Raw genomic sequence first — 7,623 nt, 5'->3', positions numbered from 1 at the left:
CAGCCAGGAGCGAGCGCTCCTTTTATTTTCCAAGGCAGCTGCCCATATTGCAGCATCTTTGCAGGCAGCTGGACACAAAAAAATTGAAATTTTATGGTCACATTGAGATAAGCCACAGGGAGGTCAACTGTTCCTCGTCACTCTCTGCTGGCACCTGTCCGAGACCACGCAGAGACGGGTTTCTTTCCATATTCCAGCCAGTGAGCTGGCAGACCCAATAGCCCAACTGCCTCATTGGATCCAACTCTAAGATCTTTTGAAATAATAAGGAATCTAGCATGGAAAGAGAAGGGAAGGGAGGAAGGGAGGAGGGACTTTCTCCTGGGAACTGTGATGCCCATCGGCTTAGGCTAGGCAAGGCCTCCTCCATAGAGAGAACACTCAACAGGGCTGACCCCAGGAGTAACGGGACAGTTGGCTGCAAACTGTTTCCAATTTCAATATTTTATTTCTTTGGACGTTCTCAGGGCAACATATTTTTATGGAATGGATAGAAATACACGAACACACAATATGGCATGGCACGGGATCAGTGGCTCCGAGGCCGGGTCTGCCTGGAGTGTTCCTGAGCTCCGTGACTTCCAGCTAAGCAACTGTGGGCCAGTGGTTGAATCCCAAAAGGAGACGGGTAAGAGGCCTTGGCTTTGCAGTTGTAATGGAGATCAACTGGATCAAGGGAGCTAAGTACTTAATCACTAATGGTCAGTCGACACCAGGGCAAATGTTTTCAATGACCTGACAGAATAGAAGGTAGATGTGCAAACTCTTTAGATCCTGGCCATTTTAAAAAAGCGATGAGATTCAACCTTCCTCTAGTCAGAAAGGTATTCTGATCGGCCTAGGAAATGTTTCCGGGCAGTTGGGAAATCTTTCTTGCTCTTTCTTAGGCCACATTTAAATGATCCCGCATGACCTGTTGGTTTCTTTCTTTCTTTCTGCTAAGCTGTATTAAAACTTTAAAAAAGTCTACAAAACAGTAACCCAAGTCCTGGTTATGTAGATCCGCAATTGTCTTCCGTGAATAAGTTCTGTCTCCTCCTTTCTCTGCCTCTCGTGGGGTCTGACCTCCAGCTGAGGCCTCATTACGGAGTGTTTCTGCATCCCTACCTCACCTTTACCTCCTGTTCTCTCTTCTGCATTTCCATCTTTCTTTGCCTCTCATTGTATATTTCTGTCTTTTTTACACACACATGAGAGCAATCAGTGTGTGGAATATGTGTGTGTGTGTGTGTGTGTGTGTGTGTGTGTGTAGGGCACACGACAGACACCGCTCTGCTCCTTTCATCTTATACCACCTCCCTGTCCCTGGATCACCAGGAGGAGGGATTCAGTAATACATCCATTGTGCTTCTCTCCCCAGCCTCCTTTGAATTGAGCCAGGTGGAAGCTGAGGGCTCCTCTCTTGGCTCCTTCTCTGTAAATCCACAATACAAACACGCCAGTGTTTATTTGGAAAAGTGTTCTGTTTGGGAGGATTTCTCCCCCTTGAAATCTCATTTGAAATTATCCATTTGTACTTCACTTTTGTCTTCTTTTGCAACTCAGCCCTACCCAAGGTCAGTCACCTTTCTTCTCTGGCTTTCAATTATCTTTGGCGCTTTTATTTCCATCTACAATTTTAGTTGCTACCTAGCAATTTGAATCAGCCTCTGAGATTTTCGAGAGAATAGCAACCCTGATAATAAGTGTTGGTTGACAGGCTCCATTTTTCTGTCTGCATTGTTTAATGGTAAGAAGAATGAAATATAAACAGCAAGCTGAATCCTAGTATCTTCTTTCGGGTAATTCTCCTATTAATTTCACATAGAGCAGAAAACCTGTAGTCTTCATTTGAGGGGAGGAGGTTTGACACCAGCATTTTTATCAAATTTGTCCAGGGTAGATTGGAAGCTTGATTTTTGAAGACATCAAACTGATATCTACAAGAAACTGTCATGGTGGGGTTTTGTTTTTATGGGTGAAAAAAATATACCCCAACAACTTTTTGACCTATGTAATTTATCTTTGGAAAGTGGTTTCCACGTGTGTGACATATTTGGACCGCCTTGCAAAAACACAATTTTTATTTGACAGTTTTAATATTTTGAACGCTCCATGTTGACATTTTTATCAGATGGGTTGTTTTGTTGGCAGTGGGAGTTTGCAAACTCATAAAGAAAATAAGAAAGGAAATTAGCTTGAAGCTGCTGAGTATTTACGGCCAGAAGGTAAAGGAAGGAGGTACCAGAGTCTAGAAATAATTATCATCACTGCCACAGTCCTCCATTAGCGCTGGCAAAAGACCCAGGGTCTGACAGTTAAATTAAAGCTTGCCACCCGGTGAGAAATTAACAGCAGAAAGCTTGAGTTCTGGTAACATCACACACACCGCATGCCATTCGTACAACTTGACAATGTTGTTCCATTCATAAGATTCATCTGGGGGTTAAGGCTGCTGGGAAAATGTAGAAAACAAATTTACCTATAGCAGGCAGTGTTGACCAAGCAATGGCCCAACTAGTTTGCCATTAAAGGAGGGCCTTGTTCAGGAGAATCCTTTGTTGTGCAGCCTTGGATGATGACCGGTGATTTGAAGTCAGGCAGGCGAGAATGTCAAGTCCAGCTCCAACACTTACTGGCTGTGTGTCCTTGGGCTAGTTTTTTTTTTTTGTTGTTGTTGTTGTTGTTTTTCTTTTTTTTTTTTTTCTGATTCTTAGCTCCCTTACCTGCAAAATGTGGATTTTTAAAATGACTTTCTTTCTTATTTTTTTTTTTTTCATGCTGACAATTGAATCTAAGGTCCTGCCCATCCTGGGCAAGTGCTCTAGCACTGAGCTGCACCCCCAGCCTGAACAGGACCTACCTAAAGTTATTGAGGAGAAAATAAAGTCCTGAGAGTGATGCCTGACATCAGAAATAATGACATCAGAGTCATTGTTGTGAAAACCAATGATAGAGGAAGAGACTGATTGCATAGGTGACCTTTGCAGACTTCTTTTAAAAAAGGGAGAAGTTGAGTTTCCTCTTGATGCAAGAGCATGTGTTTGACATGTGGACTGGGAGGAGAGTGGCAGCCAAGATCTGGAGGAGGGAGGGTTTCTGGCTTAGTCACTGGGTGGGAGAAAGGCAGGGATGGGGAAGACCCTTTTCTCCGTGTCTTTTGGCCTTCCTGAGTAGCCCGGTGACTTGCTCAGAATGTGGATCTCTCATTTGTTCAGATCCAGTCCACAGGGAGGACCCCAGGAAGCCCTACTGTCAGGTAGCTAGTGCACATTCCTCCCAAGACACCCCAACACATTCATCTTCCCTTCACATTGTGTGGCACTTGCTAATGCAACGGATCAAAGATGGGGTCTGTCGGTTGACAGTGCCCTTGGGAAATGGATATGGTGCAGCAATTCAAATATAATGCTGTTTTTTCCCCAATAAGTTAATCTGGAATGTCTTTTAAAATTAGATATGTAAATACCTATTCTCCATGAATTCAACTTTGAGGAATCTGTTCTGTAAAAGTTAAAGTACTAATACATAAAGATAAATAAGCTAGCATGCTTAATTATAGTATAATTAGAAATAGCTCAGAACAGTAGAAGCAAGGTCAAGGCTGTCCACTGATTGGAGTAGTTGAATGGAATAGAGAGGCTGGCTCATTCCATGAAATGTTATACAGCTTTTATAGGAATGAATCATACTCCATCAGCTAAGCAAGTTGCATGTGTTATACATTAAACCTGAGCATGTGGCTACTGCATAAGACTAACATGATCCTGTTGTTAAAGTAGAAAAAAACCCTTTATGTACGTGACTACATCTATTTTCCTATGGTTGTAGATACACAGAAAGAGGAGAAGCTTATGCATGCATGTAGCCTTGGTTATTTTTCTTTTCTTTTTTAGTACTGGGGTTTAAACCCAGGGGTGCTTAACCACTGGGCCACATCCCCAGCCCTTTTTATATTTTATTTTGAGAATAGGCCTTGCTCCATTGCTAAGAGTCTTGCTAAATTACTGAGACTGGCCTTGAACTTGCGATCCTCCTGCCTCAACCTCCCAAGCTGCTGGGATGACAGGCCTGCCCCACTCTGCCAGGCACATAGCCTGGTTTCTTTGGTGGAGGAGTGACAGATTGAGCAGGGAGACAGAAACGGTGGCCTTTTTCTGTGTAAACCTCAGTTTTTGACTTGTTGCCACGAGTATGCATTTTGTAACTGGAAAGGGAAAATCCAATAAAGCATATAAAAGTGTACTTACCTGCTGCATGGGAATACAGTGAAAGGAAGGTAGAGTGAAATCGAAGAAGATTGTGGGAGCCGTAGGCTTAGAAGGGAGAATGACAGAGCTTCTGTTCATTTATGTGCAGGATTGGCTTAACAATCTGCTTGAGGGGAGTTTTTCTCCCTCCTTGTGCCGTAAACAGGGTGGCTCTGAAGTCCATGTATGTGTCCTAGTCTGGCACAGAAACTCCCTTGCTCAGGGTGGTCTCTGCACCCCCATCCAGCCTCATCCCTCACTTGATCCTTACTCTTTGGCAAAATGGAGCTGATTGCCCATCAGAGTGATCACCCAGTGCTCATCACACACACACACACACACACACACACACACACACACACATACACTCATGTACACACATTCAAGCGTGTGCTTTGTGGTTCCTCAGTTCTGTGTTATTGCTTCAGCCCAGAACACTCTTGTGACTTCTCCTCGCCTGGTGGACGCCCCTCGCCTACGATGGAACTCAGGAAACACTCCCGCACCCATGGCTGCACGCACTGCCCTTGGCATCCTGAGTGGGCCGCCAGCACAGCGCTGCTCTGGGACCTCGATATAACTTGCATATGGACTGTCTAGCCTTGAAATGAATTTGACTTCTCCTTTTTGCTTAAGCCATTTCATTGTCTGTCCCTCAAAAGCAAGAGTCGTCATGCCATCTCCCAAACACTGGGCATTAGGTGGGTTTTATGTGGTTTATATTTCCCATGAGGAAATGGAGGTTCAGAACAAGCTTCAGCAAGTGCCGAGACTGTGGTCAGCCACTGGTGTGGTCAACAGGTCTATGTGACTGAGCCCCAATCAAAACTTTGGATACCAAGATCAGGGTTGGCCTCCTTGGTTAGTAATGTCCCCCACATTTCATCAGGTACGATTCCTGGGAGAAGCAAGCAGGACCCTCAGGACTCCACCTGGAGAGGACATCAGAAGTGCCAGGCATGGTGTCTGCAGAACCCTGCCCTGGGTGCCCTGTCCTCTGTCAGCTCAGCACTGCTCTGTGACCTCTGTGACATTGCTGAACAGTAAATGCAGTAAACAAGAAGGCCAGAGATATTTACACTTTGACAATTTCTAGAAAACATTTGCAGACCTCTGACCTGGACTAGGGTTGGTTCCAATCTGCCTCCTTCTCCTATCTTGAGCCACGTGATGAGTAGAACAATTTTCTTAGCTCTGTGTGTCTTCCTGGATTACTGGGGCAGAGGGTGCTCCAGACCGACAGTTGGCATCAAAGGTGAGATGGTCTTGTAGATTCCTAAGCTCTGCCGTGTCCCTCTTCTCACATCTCACAGGCCACAGACGTACCATAAGCTCACTTCTCAGTCACAGGGACTGCCAAGGGTGGCTGGGACTCATCCAGATGTTCCTTCTGGGCTGGAGCAGGAGGCCAGCCTCTCCTGGAACACAAAGTGTATCACCCTTGATCCTTGTCAGGAATAAAGAAGGGGATCGTCACAATTGTTGTGGAAGTAATTAATGGCATCTACCACAAATTACCATAGCTGTTTTCCTTCCTAATGGGCATGAATATACTGGCACAAAGGGGCTTCTTATTCCTGCCCTTTCCTTTCCTCTTTGGGAGGCCCATAGAGAAAGACCATTTTCATTGCAGAAAGCATGACCATATTAATGGGGTTTCTGTCCCGCGAAAGCAAGAGTTGTCATAGTATCCCCAAGGAACCATCCCTTTGATTTGTTTTACCTCTTGGGCTCCATGTGACATGACATTTGGATGAATGAGACATTTCACCATTTTGAGAAAAAAAATAGAAAGCCATTTTTCTCCATCAGTTTGGGAAAACCTGATGGGCCAGATCCACGCAGCTGTCTGTCTTTGTAAATATCGTTTTACTGCAGCACAGCCATGCTGTCCACATATGTGTGGTCTATGGTTGATTTTGCAGTAAACAACATGGGCAGAAATAGTTACACTTTGATCATTTCTAGAAAACATCTGCAGACCTCTCTTCTAGACGAGGGTGTCTCAATCTTGTACAAGTGACATCTTGGCCCAGATAGTTCTTTGCCATCAGAGTCAGATCTGTGCACTGTGGGAGGTTCAGCAGTGTCACTGCCCTCTGCCCATGGAGACCAGTAGCACACGCCCCACCTGATGGCCAGCACCCCAGTGGAGGAACACTGACCTAGAGATATGACGCTCTAGACAATCACCACTTTTTGAACTCATTTCAATGAGAGTGGTCAGTAGAATTTTTTAAAATAGTAAGTATTCATTAGTTTTTATTATACTCCTTCTGTGTTCTATTGTGATATTGGATTTAGTGGGACCTCAATCCAGTGATTAGAAAGAAAAATGCTACCTAGATGCCCTTCGATAGATGAATGGGTAAAGAAACTGTGGTATATATGAACAATGGAATATTACTCAGCATTAAAAGAGAATAAAATTCTGACATTTGCAGGTAAATGGATAGAGTTGGAGAATATCATGAAAATTGAAATAAGCCAATCCCCAAAAACCAAAGGCCAAATGTTTTCTCTGATAAATGGATGCTGATCCATAATGGGAGGGGGGGCATGGGAAAAATGAAGGAACTTTGATGGGGCAAAGGGGAGGGAGAGGAAGGGAGGGGTAGGAGAGTAGGAAAGATGGTGGCATGAGACGGACATCATTACCCTAGGTACATGAATGACTGCACATAGGGTGCGATGCTACACTGTGTACGACCATAGAAATGTAAAGTTGTGCTGCAGTTGTGTACAATGAATCAAAATGCATTCTGCTGTCATATAAACCTAATTAAAATAAAATTTTAAAAAGAAAATGAAACCTATTCTCTGGATAGGTCATTTTTGAGTTCTCAAAATTTTTGAATACATCATTTCATTACTGTGTTTTAAGACTAATTCCTTCCCTATTTCTAAAGTTGTCTGAGCTTTTGTTTTTGGTGGTGCTGGGGATTGAACCCAGGGCCTTGTGCATGGGAGGCAAGCACTCTACCAACTGAGCTACAACCCCACTCCTGTCTGTTCTTATTGTAAAACATTTTTTAAGCCTTGTATAAGGGTGGTGAGTGGTGTCCTGGGGCCTGGGCAAGATGGCAGAGGTTCATCCACTCCCATAAACAGGCTTCACTGAGACAAGTCTGGTTTTCTGAACTTCAGTTTTCTCATCTCTGAAATGAGGACAATCACATCTAAATGGGTGGTTGTGAGGATCCAATGAGAAGACTTGAAACAATGGCAATTTAAAACATCATGTGGATATTATTTTTACATGTATTCTCAGTGTTCACCAACCTCTGAGCACGAACATCATCATCCTGGTACAGATTTGAATCTACGTGCAGAATAAAAGTGCCTTTCTGAGGCACTGAAGTTTGGGGAATATTTCTGAAATAAATGGCAAGTC

General features: G+C 44.0%; 1 non-coding gene across 1 annotated transcript; it reads right to left on the bottom strand.

Moving 5' to 3' along the window:
* Positions 1-7,157: 7,157 nt before the first annotated feature.
* On the bottom strand, positions 7,158-7,230 carry Trnag-ccc (transfer RNA glycine (anticodon CCC)). The gene has a single exon. It is a non-coding gene; the product is annotated as a tRNA-Gly (tRNA).
* Positions 7,231-7,623: the final 393 nt, after the last annotated feature.

The sequence above is a fragment of the Urocitellus parryii genome, chromosome 9 (assembly GCF_045843805.1).
Source record: "Urocitellus parryii isolate mUroPar1 chromosome 9, mUroPar1.hap1, whole genome shotgun sequence".
NCBI classification, from domain to species: Eukaryota; Metazoa; Chordata; class Mammalia; order Rodentia; family Sciuridae; genus Urocitellus; species Urocitellus parryii.
This window is presented reverse-complemented; position numbering and strand designations above follow the sequence as displayed.